At 30.9% G+C, this 14,649-nt stretch overlaps 1 protein-coding gene across 5 annotated transcripts in view; it reads right to left on the bottom strand.

The window, feature by feature from the left end:
* The window catches only part of LOC129907406 (uncharacterized), an 86,001-nt gene that overhangs the window by 49,943 nt on the left and 21,409 nt on the right, over positions 1 to 14,649 (bottom strand). Inside the window, exon 2 of one of the 5 annotated variants that reach the window (XM_055983592.1) lies at positions 12,310 to 12,404. The exons of 3 other annotated variants lie outside the window; for them this stretch is intronic. The gene's annotated coding sequence lies outside the window, so the exon portion shown is untranslated. Of the gene's footprint in view, positions 1 to 12,309; positions 13,395 to 14,649 lie in introns of those variants that run through there. One more of the 5 variants, XM_055983590.1, reaches the window with a different exon arrangement.

Here is a 14,649-nt window from a genome sequence, read left to right as displayed (position 1 = left end):
GTATAAATGCCCACACGAGAATGATTGGTATAACATTATCTATATAGATAAATAAATACGGATTAAAGTTTTGTTTTCAAAATGAGACTTTGTGAGTTTATACCAATAAGATTTGAAACATCAACAATAATTTTTGGTAGAAATGACGATAGAGAACTTTTGTTGTTATATAACATTCAGGTAATTAATAATGTATTGAAATTATGAAAATGCCGCTTTAAATGGATAAGTGGCATTATACTAATCTCTTTTGTTGGCTAAGATTTACTTCTTATACAATCAAGATAATTAATTCCAAAATCTTGTAATTTTTGATTTTGGTTTCTCTTTTATACCAATCACAGCAAGTGTTGATTTTTATACCAATCAGGTAAAAATATTTGAGTAGTGAACAGCGATATGGTATTATCCAAGGTACCTTTAGTGTAAAGTAACACCGTTTATGATTCTCAGATGTTAGTTTTTTTTTAGATTGGGTGAGTTTATACCAATCATAAAATATAGAAATCTACAAATAATTACATATATTTGATGCTATTTTTTTTTTAATTTGTGTACAAGTGAAAAAAAGTATTACTTTTCAATTGTTTTTTTTATACCAATCATATATGTAAGTATGTAAGATATTTCATTACTTTTTAATTTGTGTCAAGCAACCAACGAAACAATAAATACAAATTTAGACAGCTATTTAACATATAATTTTTTAATTTGGATGTTTGGTATAAACTTTTATAGGAACCTAGAACTATTAAAAATTAATTATTAAAAAATCACCGTATAAAATATCACACATTTTTGATGGGCTACTTTTTTATACCATTTATAGGTGCTAGCTGAAATTATTACATTGAACATTTATGACTGAATTCATGTCTTGTCAATAGAACGAGAAGAGGTATTGTCATTAAAACTTCTAGTTTTTAAAGTACAATATGTACAAATAGTATACTTTTGTAACAATTTAATATTGAATGACTTGCCTCAGTGATCTGAGGAGGTTAATTCGACATCCTTACCAATATAAATAAAAGGATTGAATTGCAAAGTTATATGAATTTCACTGAAGAACACATTCACCAACAGGTTTTACTCTTATGCGAGGTAAAAGTTTGTATTCTTTAAGAATTTTTCATTTTATACCATTCAGGTGGAAATAATTTATAGCTTGTAAAAAACAGGGTTGTAACTAAAAAAAATCACCGATTTTTTCTTTTACCTTTCGATTGCTTTAAAATTAAGCTTGAGATAATTCGTAGATTAACTTTTATACCAATCGTATTAAAAAAATGTGTGTTATACCATTTATTTAATTTTTTTCCTTTGCTGGTTCAATTGTATTCTTTTATGTATATTGTATAGCAGGTTTGTTTTATAAATAAGGTAATTTTTATCAAACACAAAACTAATCTCTTGGCAACCCTAAAAGCACCCCAAATGGCTTGTCTAATAATAGATTTTAAATCTCCAAAGAGACTAACATGACACAAAATAATAAAAAAATAGAAATACAAAAAAAAGAGAGCTCATGCGCTTTGGATGCTCAGGTATGCATGTGACAACATTAGCAGCACCAACAGCAGCCACCATCAGAAACAGAAGCAACTTAAAAGAATCCGGCAACACCGAATACAAGACCATCATCCAAAAAGAATGGTGAATCAGGGTTTATATGGCGCAATCGGGTTGTTTCGAAGGAAAAGTGTAAAAGAAACGATTTCCACCCAATGATGATGTTGATGACAACGACGACACGGGGGAGGCTGATGGTGTTGTTGGGAGAAGCTTCGAAAAAGAACCTGAGTTCTAAATATAAAAAAAAAAAAAAAAAACAAACAAACAACAACTAACAATGTGGTGGTTCCATGTGGTGGTAATAAAATTTCCTTCTTTTCGATATCTCAAATAAAAAACAACAACAATTTTCCTCCTATAGTACTCATATAAGCTCTCCTTGTGTTGTTGTTGTTGCTGAGTTCTATTGAATTTATATCGACGATGGATTGAAAATCAGAAAAAAAGAGAGAGAGAGAGAAATGTGTATAAGAAAGTGTTTTCCTGAATTATAATTTTCAATAGGTAAGAAGTAAGATGGATGTGGAAATGTGGATGATGGAGTTGGTTGGTGTCGGATAGGTACTATGTTGAAAGGTTAGTTCTCATACGTGCGAGCACAATCTTTTCGTTAGGAAGCAGAAATAGCAGCAGCAGCAGGAAACTTCTGTTCTTTTTCATAAGTAGAAGCGGATTAATGATGATGGAATGCAAAAGCTTTTTTTGTAATAGTTTGTATTTTGTTTTTGTACTTTGTTTTGAGAGGTGCTTTATAAGCTGCTTTAACAATTTTTTTTGGGGATACAAATTGAGATTTTTTTTCTTTTATTTTGGGATTTATAAATTATGAAATTTTTGAAAGTATCGTATACCTAGTTTATGTGCCTTATGAAGTGATGATTTTATTACAGGGTAGAAAATTGAGTTTTCGAAATTAAGTAGATTATAGTTTTTTTGCTTAATTGATGCAATGAAGTGTGAAAAGCTCATTTTTGGGGAATTTCTTTATTTATCCGTCTTTTTTTTTTTGTTATCAGTATCTTTGCTGAGCTCGTGGCAGATGATCTCATTTCTAGGAAATGAGTTTTTGTATTTTGCTTTTTAAATAAAGCTTAAATATTAATAAGGCATTTTCAATTATAATGATATTCTTCTAAAAATATTTTAATATTTAATTCTTAAATATTAAATATAATAAAATAATTCCTTCAGAACAAAATTCCCAAAAATTCTCAAAATTCTCCAAAATAAAATTAAAAAGTCAAAAAAAAGCACCCTTTCACTTGATTTCATAAGTAGGTACCTATTGCATTTTATTCACAGGGTGTATCTGTATATTAGACTGATTCAAAAAAAAAATATATATGTATATTTTTTTGGTTTGTTGGAAATGACGAAAAAAAATCCTGTAAAAGCTACAGCTCTTAATATTAATACTAAGTACTGCCGCATAGAAAATTTCTATTTCCCTTATGATTTACATGGGAAAGATTGAGTTTTTGAGTTTGTAATTTTATAACTTTTTAATGGTTCATCAAAAAGGCTAGATTGAATCATTTTCATTTATAAAATTGAACGCTCTACAAAAATGTTTTTAGAAAATTAAAACAAAAAAAAAAAAAAAAATTATTTTTAGTTGAAAAAAATAAATAGTTCGAATTTATTAAAAAATTCTAATACGATAGGATTAGGATTTTGACAGTTAATTAAAAGGATCTGTGAAAACAAAAAACAACATAGAATACAACCAAATTTGAAAACTGTGCCAATTTTTTTTTTAAACCTAATAATTTCGTCAAAAAATTGGAAAAAATTAAGAAAACATTACATTTTATATTTTAAAGTTGAATAACTTCGAAACGGGTGGTTTATAAAAAAAAAAAATTATGAATAAAAAGGTTTTTTTTTGTAGAACGTTCAATTTAATACAAGAAAAAAACGTCCTTTATTATCGTTTAATTTGCAACTAAATGAAATAAACCAATTAAAACCAATCACAACAAAAACATTACTGTTAAAAAAAGAGCCAAGTTCTCCTATGTTGAAATTATGCTGGCACAAAAAGTAGGTACTGAGATGTAAAAGTGTACCAAGTTCTAAAGTTTGGGTTCAAATTCGTATCAATAAAATTTTGATTGTTCTCTTGACAATTTTTCTTAATTATCGATTTTTAAAGTTATTTCAAAAATTGCCAAGTAAACAATCAAAATTTTATTGATACGAATTTGAACCCAAACTTTAGAACTTGGTACACTTTTACATCTCAGTACCTACTTTTTGTGCCAGCATAATTTCAACATAGGAGAACTTGGCTCTTTTTTTAACAGTAATGTTTTTGTTGTGATTTCACTACTTTTTGCAAGGTATGGCTGTAGAATATAAAATCTCTATATTTGATGAAAATTCAGTGAAAATGGGTGGTTGCCACGCCCCCTGCCTGAAATTCTCAAACTTTATATTTTTCTTTGTGTAAACTACCAGCTCCAACATTCTACCAAATTTCAAGATTCTACGACAATCAGAAGTGCTCTATAATATTTGATGAAAATTCAGCGGGAATGCCGGTTGCCACGCCCCCTGGCTGAAATTCTCAAATTTTAAATTTTTTCCTTTGTATAAACTACCAGCTCTACCATTCTACCAAATTTCAAGATTCTACGACAGTCAGAAGTGCTCTATAATAATTTATGAAAATTCAGCGGAAATGGGCGGTTGCCACGCCCCCTGGCTGAAATTCTCAAATTTTAAATTTATTCCTTTGTATAAACTACCAGCTCTACTATTCTACCAAATTTCAAGATTCTACGACTATCAGAATTGCTCTATAATATTTGGTGAAAATTCAGCGGAAATGGGCGGTTGCCACGCCCCCTGGCTGAAATTCTCAAATTTTAAATTTTTTCCTTTGTATAAACTACCAGCTCTACCATTCTACCAAGTTTCAAGATTCTACGACTATCAGAAGTGCTCTATAATATTTGGTGAAAATTCAGCGGAAATGGGCGGATGCCACGCCCCCTGGCTGAAATTCTCAAATTTTAAATTTAGTCCTTTGTATAAACTACCAGCTCTACTATTCTACCAAATTTCAAGATTCTACGACAATCAGAAGTGCTCTATAATAATTTATGAAAATTCAGCGGAAATGGGCGGTTGCCACGCCCCCTGCCTGAAATTCTCAAACTTTATATTTTTCTTTGTGTAAACTACCAGCTCCAACATTCTACCAAATTTCAAGATTCTACGACAATCAGAAGTGCTCTATAATATTTGATGAAAATTCAGCGGGAATGCCGGTTGCCACGCCCCCTGGCTGAAATTCTCAAATTTTAAATTTTTTCCTTTGTATAAACTACCAGCTCTACCATTCTACCAAATTTCAAGATTCTACGACAGTCAGAAGTGCTCTATAATAATTTATGAAAATTCAGCGGAAATGGGCGGTTGCCACGCCCCCTGGCTGAAATTCTCAAATTTTAAATTTATTCCTTTGTATAAACTACCAGCTCTACTATTCTACCAAATTTCAAGATTCTACGACAATCAGAAGTGCTCTATAATAATTTATGAAAATTCAGCGGAAATGGGCGGTTGCCACGCCCCCTGGCTGAAATTCTCAAATTTTAAATTTTTTCCTTTGTATAAACTACCAGCTCTACCATTCTACCAAGTTTCAAGATTCTACGACTATCAGAAGTGCTCTATAATATTTGGTGAAAATTCAGCGGAAATGGGCGGATGCCACGCCCCCTGGCTGAAATTCTCAAGTTTTAAATTTTTTCCTTTGTATAAACTGCCAGTTCTACTATTCTACCAAATTTCAAGATTCTACGACAATCAGAAGTGCTCTATAATAATTTATGAAAATTCAGCGGAAATGGGCGGTTGCCACGCCCCTGGCTGAAATTCTCAAATTTTAAATTTTTTCCTTTGTATAAACTACCAGCTCTACCATTCTACCAAGTTTCAAGATTCTACGACTATCAGAAGTGCTCTATAATATTTGGTGAAAATTCAGCGGAAATGGGCGGATGCCACGCCCCCTGAATTGAAAATCTCAAATTTTCGATTTTTTCCTTTGTATACACCACAAGTCCTATCACCGTGTAAAATTTCAAGTTTCTACGACATCGGGAAGTACTCCATAATTTTGATGATCTGTCAGTGAGTCAGTGAGTCAGTGAATCAGTGAGTCAGTGAGTCAGTTACGGTTTTTGCGATTTTTGAAGCCCTATATCTCAGTAACTACTCATCGTAGGAGGCTGAAATTTTGTGAGGTGTTTGGTTTCGACCAGCTCAACAAATGTAGTGAGTTTGAAATTTCTAGCATCTTTGGTGTAGAAGTTAGAGGGGGGTCGAAATTGGCCTGAGTTGTTTCCTGTAAATAAGGGTGTAGTGCCAAAGTTGCTAGAGAACTTGGCTGGGCACTACCGTGCCCCTTGATAAAAATAAAATGCACGACTGGGTCGCACGTACTTGCTCTTGTAGTTCACAGTATCTTTATCTTAAATATCTATTGGAAATTTAAGATTTTGTAGAAAAAAAAAATCAAAAAAAAAAAAATCAAAAGTTAAAAAATTAAATTAAAAAATTTTTTTTTTTCAAAAATGTTTTTAAAAATATTTTTTTTTAACATTTTATACTTAATGATCTCTGTAAATTTTAAATAAAATAACTAATGCTTTGATGACATATATGAACTTAAAAAATATGCCAATTTTTAAAAAACGGCAACGCCATATTTCCGTTCTCCGCATTTTTTTGAAAAAAACTAAAAACGCAGTTTTTTTGGAATCAATAAGAGTATTCCGCACACCAAATTTGATCGAAATCGTTAGAGCCGTTTTCGAGAAATTTGCAATACCTCGAAAACGTTATATGGGAGGTATGCGTTAAAATGGAGATATTAAAAAAATAAAAAAAACGGGTCTAGGGAATTACGTAAAAATCATCTGTACCAAGTTTCAAGCAAATCCATCCATCCGTTTAGGCCGTAGCTCGATGTACAGATGGACGCACACACGCACACACGCACAGACGGCATGACGAAAACCACTTTTTTGATCTTCTCCATCATCGTAATGTTGGTTTTGATTAAAACCTCGATTTTTTTTTTCTACACGAAACCAATAGGTACTTGCCCTATAGAGCAAGTAAAAAAACGTATACGCCACAGTGAATGTTGACAACGTGCAAATAATGTGAATTATAACTTTGGCCCAGATGCCAACACACTCTATTCGGAATTATATAAACACTTACACTCAGTGGTTGAACAAAATGTTCATCTTCCGATTTTTTAAAACATTTATACGGTTTTTAGAATTCTTAATAAAATCAAATTAAAACAAATCAATACTTTAACCACACAGACGTGCATTTTATTTAAGATTATTTTTTTAATGCTGTACGCATGAATTTACAACAGCCTGACCTATGTGGTTTCCTTGAGAAAACCAAATGAATTATTATATAGATTTAGTTCGATTAGTGATCCTTGAATGAATGAATCCCTGTCAAATGCCATAGTAAAATCAGTGTAGATAGCATCATAACAAATCGGTGTTAAAGTCTTTATAATAAACTAAAGAAAGCCATTTGGTTTCAAATTGGGCGCCAATTAAAAACAAAGTTTTTCTTCAACTTCAATGGTTTTTAATTTTTAAATGGTAATGAGATTAACAGGAATTTCTTTAACTTTCTGAGAAAAAATACTGAAAAGAAATTCCTTCCTTGATATATTCAAAACGTCTTTTAATTCCTTAATTTTCCGGTAATATATCTTAAAAACAATGACAACAAAGTTTGTTTTAATTTCATAAAGTCAATCTGTCGTGGAAAAGACAAACTTGTGTTACACATTTAACTGTCAATCAAATATTCCATAAACACTTTGAACATCTTTAAGTTGTGACACTTTTGTGACAACTTTGTGCTACATTTATTGCTTTTTTCCTGTAATTGCTAAAATAATTTAAATTTCTTTTGTTTGTATACCTTTTCATTTTAAATCTTTGTATCCTTTGAGTTCCACGAAAAAAAATGTGACTCAATTAAAAATTCTATACAAAGAACTCAAAATTATACAAGAAAACAAAAAGCCTCCCTACAAACCTAACCTCCATCAATGGTCAATATTTCACAAGAGTCTCGCAGTCATCGAACGTTTGCATTTGGATTCTCATAAATTTCATCAAATCCACATTTCTTTCCACATGGCACAAACGCGTACAAGTGAAAAATGCAGTGTGAGGCAGACCAACTATTTGTTTTAGTTCGCGTCAGCAGAAGCGTACGCTCGGCGTCCGTGTCGTTGTTGTCTGTAGGGAGAAAGAAAAAAATTCTATTTCTGGACCGGGACTGGGGTAATCTACTTTATTGCTTGTGATGCTTCTTCAGTTTGTTTTTCCTTCAGTTTTTCTCATTTGAAAAATTTTTAGTTTTTGTGTTTTTTTTTTTTTTCAATTTTGTTTAGTGAAATGACCATTCTAAACAGGGTTGCCATTATTTCGAAACTAAGAACAATATTTGAGAAATTTAAAAGCCCAACAAAATGTCGTTATATTAGAATGGTTTAAGACATCTTTTGACTTTCTGTGTTTTGGATCATTAGGTGTGAAATCTGCAAGTTGGCAACCCTATAATCCAATAGTCAAATTTTGTATTTACCTCCGACAATAAAAACACATCGCCAAACATCAGGCGCTTCTGGGTTATTGCTTTGACTAACGTACTACCACGGTGGTGATTCGAAATCATAATTCGCTTCTAACGTCACGCATATAGAATAAAAAAACTAATTTTGGAGGACAACACAGTGTTTTCGAGTTTTTTTTTTTTTATTTCTTCACAGAACGAAAAATGTTGAAAACAACGTAAAAATTTTTGTTTTCATTTCGCGTCATTTAACACACATTTTGAAAGGGGAAAGACGTGTGAAACGGTACGATGGCGATGTCAGAGTAAAACTTTTTTTTTTTGTTTATTGTTTAAATTGCAACAGGGTCCTTCTATATTTTTGTTTGGAAATCGATTGATTTCAGAAAAAAAAAAATTATTTATGGATGAAATGCAGTGGTAAAGTAAGTTTTTTTTTTTTTATTAGATGTTTGTGGGTTAGAAATTTATGGTTTAGATCTTTGGCACACTAAATTTTTAATCTAAAAATAAACACTGTTTGATTTGAATTTTTTGAGAAAAACATACCGGAAATTGGCAGTTCGAAGGCGATCGATGGTGGATATACAAGTTTTCCTTTCTCTTTCATGATGATCGGATATCCTTTCTTTATGATTCTAAATTTATTTGAATTAGGTTAACATGATTGCAATGTTTTTTTAAGAATTTGGCGTTAATACTTATAATTTTGTGTTTAGCTCCCTTAAATGGTATTTTTAAGAGTTTGTACACTGAAAATAATAAATTTCGTAAAATTACGAAAATCGTTTCATACACTACATTTTCGTTGGCCCAACGAAACTTTCGTTCCCTCAACGAAAATATGTAATTTTTTGTAATATGAAAACCTTAATCAATTAATGAAAATGTTTCATACATTTTTAGTGCCAAAAAAATCCAATTTAATGAAAAGATTTATCATTTAACGAAAAATTTCATACTCATTTTAAAGAATAAAAATAAGAATTTTTTCCTTACTTTATCAAAATTTTAATGAAGTAACGAAAAAATTCATTAGCTTATGAAATTCAACATTAACTAACGAAAATCTTCATCATTTTATGAAAAAATAAATAATTGCCTTATGAAAATTCTTTATAGACTAATGAAATTTTACATCGGCTTACGAAAAATTACATCAATTACGAAAAAACGTAGACTAACGAGAAAATGCATACAGAGCACGCTTTATTTTCGTTTGTTGTGTGCATTTCTGATAGTCGAAGTCACAAGCGGGGAGACTTATCACGCGTAATAAATAAAACAAATAGTGTGTGCTGAAAAAGTTGAAAGTAATAAGTAAAAATAATAAATTCATTAAAAAACAAAAGAAACTATTAAAGTGTTAAAAATCAATCAAAAGGCCAAGAAGTAAGAAAAATAAGTGGCAATTATAATATTGCAAGCACCCAGGAAGCTGATCCTAACCAAGAGGAGTTAAACGATGAGATATTGGAAAGTAAGTACCATTTGATTATTGCTTTTTGCTTCCTATATTTTATGAAAAATATTTTTGTTTTTTGAAGTATTCTGACTTTTTGTTTTGTTTTTCTATTTCTTTTTTCTTTCAGATCCCAAAGATGTCATCCTAAGTTACCTTATGGATGTGTACTTAATTAAAATTAAACGACAATAACCATTCCTGATTGGCATAGGAGAGGACAACATATCCCTGAAGGAATATATTTAATTTAATTGTTTGTTCCATGTTTTAAATATCCCCTCCCATTATTAAAAATAAAAAATTCAAGTTCAAAATAACAAATGTTTTTGTCTTTAATGGTAAAAAATGTTCGATCCGCTCCACTTTTTTTTAATTTCAGGTTTTAATTCCAAATTTTTGGGAAGAAAAATGAACGAAAAATTTCGTAGGCTTACGAAAAAATTCGTAGTAGGTATTACAAAAATCAAGTAAGTATAATCTACTAAAAGAATAATTAATACAACGAAATGTTTCGTTTGCTAACGAATATTTTTTCGTAATTTAATTAAAATATTCATAAAATTTACGAAAACATTCGTTAGCTTACGAATGTTTACGTTAATTGATGAAAAAATTTCGTTAAGTGATGTAAAAATTCATTAGGTAATTCTCGATCAAAAATTTTTATGAAAAATTTCATTAAAATACGACAGTTTTCGTTAATTGATGAAGTTCTTCGTTAACGTATGAAAGCCATTTCGTTGAGCCAATTAAATTTTTCATGGGCTGAAAATTAGTTAAATTTTCGTTGGCTCAACGAATTTTTTCGTTGTGTTTAAGTAAGGATTTGGTTCAGTGTATACGAATTCTATGCAAATGCACAACTGTATACAAAATAAAATGCACGATTGAATATAACGTCTGCAAAGTTTAACCAAAATCGTAAGAGCCATTTTCGAGAAATTAGCAACTTGAAAATTTGTAAAGGATATCTCAAGAATACAGTCTCCAAACAAGAGCCTATAAAGACTAAGAAGAAAACAAGAAACATCACTTCTGCAATCTCTTCAATGGCATTGACGAACCCATTTCCGTTGCAAGGAAGATTGCACAACAATTCTCCGGTGTTGAAAAGTTTTCGCCTCGACTTCATAATTTCTGCTCAAATTTGAACGCATAAAATACAAAACTTTTTGAACATCAACAAAATCCTTCTTTTTATGTAAAGACCGAGAAATAGAGTTAGACAAATGGTCCACTGTCATCTCGACTTGAATTGACACTCATTTGTAAAAATTTCACTATTTTTAACTTCTTCAGGCTTAAATAGTTAGTTCATTGGTCGACACAGTATAATCTTCAATTGAAATTAAGGCCGTGTGTGAATTGCGTCAAATAGTTAACACCGTGTAAAATTTTTGACACTATTGAGGTGAACAAAAAAATTTAAAAAAAAAATGTAGGTATTGTTTAAAATTTTGTTTGCCTTTTTTCTGTCATGATACTTCTTTTTAATAAAAAAAAAAACACAAAACAAAACCATTTGCAAAAAAAATTTAACTCAAATTTAACCAGGTCCCAGAGCCCAATAAATTTTTTAACAGCTGAAAATGTTTTATTCACCTCAATAGTGTCAAAAATTTTACACGGTGTTAACTATTTAACGCAATTCACACACGGCCTAAGGTATTGTCTTATTCCGTCTTGAAATTCCTTAATTCCGAGAGGTTTGAAACGGGATCGGGTCAAAATTCTGGCTTCAAAATTCTGCTTTTCAAAATTCTGCTTTTTTAACGAAAATTCTGTTTTTCAAAATTCTGTTTTTTTTCTATTCTGCTTTTCAAAATTCTGCTTTTTAAAATTCTGCTTTTCAAAATTCTGCCACCATTATACTTGAACAAAAAAATTCTGCCAATTCTTTTTTTTTTTATAGCATATGCGCTGACTAAAGAAAAATACACCTCATTAATGTAATTCAACATTGGTACTTTCCTAAATTTTTTTGTTTAAGTGTTGCAAATATTTTTTAAAATGCATAGACTGACTTTCTTTCAAATAAAATCTATGTTTAACTTATTGGAACCGATGTTGTTTGATACAAAATATTCCTTTTCTTATTAAAATTTTTGAATATTCATCTTTATTTGATAAATTAAAAAAATTTTAATTAATTTCGGAAATGTATTTAAAACCTTTTCTTAATATTTTCAAATTTATTCATTTATAAAACAAAAATTAATTTGCTTCCAAAGAATGACAAATTATGAAGGTAAGTAACCAAATAAGCAGAACATTTTTCAAGAAGATGATTTTACAAATTTTTGCAAAAAATTAAAAAAGGGTTTGGAAAATGTTAGAATTTTGAAAAACAGAATTTTGAAAAACAGAATTTTGAAAAGCAGAATTTTGAAAGCAGAATTTTGTAAAGCAGAATTTTGAAAGCAGAATTTTGACAAAAGAATTTTGACCCCGGCAGAATTTTGACCCCAACCCGTTTGAAACTTTTCACTTTTTTCGCAAACATACAAAAACTCTTAGAAAATTGGAAGTTAAGAGTTAATATCTGACTTCTGGACTCTCCAGTACAAAAAAAAACCTCCCAATAGAATCGACTTTTGTTTGAATTATATACAAAAGATTATATAGATACCTACCAATATAAAACCAAAAGGTGCCGCTTCGTTTGCTAATTCAAATGTGCATATCTAAAAAGATGTAGATGGATGTTAGTTACCGCGATGAGCCAAACCTATAGAGATAATATTAATTGTTTGATGGATATCTTTGTCAATCTTCAATAGAGAGAATGGTTATAAGCTTAGAAGTACTACAAAACAAATTCTTTGTATTCTTCATTTTCAAGGCTTCAGTTAAATCGTCATTCTATTACTAACTCACACATCTTTATTACACATACTCAAACTCATCATCATCGAATATAAACGAAAACGGACAAAAAGCCAACTAATTTACAAAAGCTTGTCGGTCTCGGTACAAAATTCTCAACGGTGCGGTATCGGCTAGCAGCGTCGGCATCGGCATGGCACAGTTCGTCCAAATTGTTTGAGGAATTTGTATTTTATTTTATATTTTGTTTTGTAAGTGGGTGGAGGTGGAAGTGAAGGAAGCAGAGGCATCACACATGCATTTGGTTTTTGTGGATGATGTTGATGATGATGATGAAAAACTGAAAAGCTGACGTTCTTTTGTCAAAAAAGTTAATTTTATCTTTTTTTAATTTTTTTTTTTTGTTGTATCTGTGAATGTTTGTGTGGGTGAGAGAGAGGGGGATTTTTACGACAAAACAGAAATAGGTATGTATTATAGAAAAGAGGGCAGAGGTGATGGAGATAGAAGAGTGTTTTTGGCGCTCTGCTGGCATGTGGTGATGTGCTGGACAAGACTATCTAACAATGGACTTTTGCTAACTTGAACAAAAGTATCGTTAAAAAAAAATGTGAACACTTTTTGCTGCGATGTTTGTTGGTTTTTATTTTACTATCCCCCATGATGTCATCTGGGCATGGTTTTAGAAGCTTATTCTAACCACTGAAATTTTTACAGTAAAAGTTCTCATTAAAGAAAGACCAGATAGGGTGGACAGTTCCAGGAAATTGACACAAATTTCGAAATAAAATGTCACATTTTTGTCGTTAATGGCATTGCTGATGATATTGACACATCTAAATGTTGGGTTACTTATGAGAGTTTTACATTCAAACTATTGGAAAAGCAACTTGCCGGGCTCAAAACACGTTCCAATCAATCTCAAAGCCTTTAAGAATGTTCATTAGCTTTGAATTTGAAACTCTCAAAAATAACTTAGAGTTTAGATGTGTCAAAATCATCAGCAGAGTCATAAATGACAGGTGTTTAGCGTTGCTATTTCTTATTTGAAACACAAATGAAGTGAAAGATCTCATTGAGTCTTCACTTAAGGGAGCTTTTACTGTTTTATAACCTCATTAAGGTGCTGGTGCTCCCACTTAGAGTTTATGACTGTGCTAATGCATTTATGTGTGATCTCCAGGGTCAGGATGGATTGTTTTTTTTTTTCTTTATTTGTTGTTTATTTCACATTTTAATCACCTTAGCAGTGAAAAACTATCCAAATCCAGCTTATATCTTTATGGCTTATTAATTTTTCCCTCAAAAGCTTAAAAAAGAAAAACACCTTTGTCTGACGATTTAAAAAAGACAAAGGATCATAATTATCCGCCCCCACAAAACAACAACGACGGACAGTAGCGATTATACGGTGAATGACGGATCCAACAGCATGCAGATATTAATCTCAGTACAAATTCCATTTAGTTGTTCTGTTCTGTACACTTTACATCTGGCCAAGCAGCCAGCAGTAGATTTGTCATAACTCGGACAATGTCAATGTCATTTAATATATCAAAGGCAAAATATCAGCTCAGAAAATACGATCACCTCCACCGGTCGCTCTGGTGGCAAGTCTTTCAATCTTCTTTTCGAAGTTTTGAATATAAGTGACCATTTTCGGAGCGTTTGTCTGTCTGTCAGTCGTTCGTAGTCACCGAGCGATATATATAATTCACTTGATATGGAGATATAAAATAATTTAAAAAAGAATGCACATGAGTTGAATTTCTTTTTGATTGTGGAATTTTTATTTGAGAAGAGAGTGAAAAAATATGGAAAGACAGCTCGCTATAGCTATGTATATAGTTGTCTTGATGCGCATAAATGATTTGGTTGACGAAATTTAACAAAACGTCAACCAAAAAGCAACTGAAAATGTAATAAATTTTGAATATAATTTTTGTTGGTTCTTATTTTGTTGTTGTTGCTTTCTCAGTTTGATGGACTTGGATTTTTTGGCACAAAGAGATGGTGTTTTTTTTTTTTTTTTTTTTTGGTTAGCAAGCAAGCGGGGCTAACATAAAATATTCTTCTTCATAATGCAATTAAAATGAATGCAAATTTTTAAGTGAATTTAAATGGTTTTTTGCTGTCTGTTTAATTAA

The sequence above is a fragment of the Episyrphus balteatus genome, chromosome 1, assembly GCF_945859705.1.
Source record: "Episyrphus balteatus chromosome 1, idEpiBalt1.1, whole genome shotgun sequence".
Taxonomy (NCBI): Eukaryota; Metazoa; Arthropoda; class Insecta; order Diptera; family Syrphidae; genus Episyrphus; species Episyrphus balteatus.
This window is presented reverse-complemented; position numbering and strand designations above follow the sequence as displayed.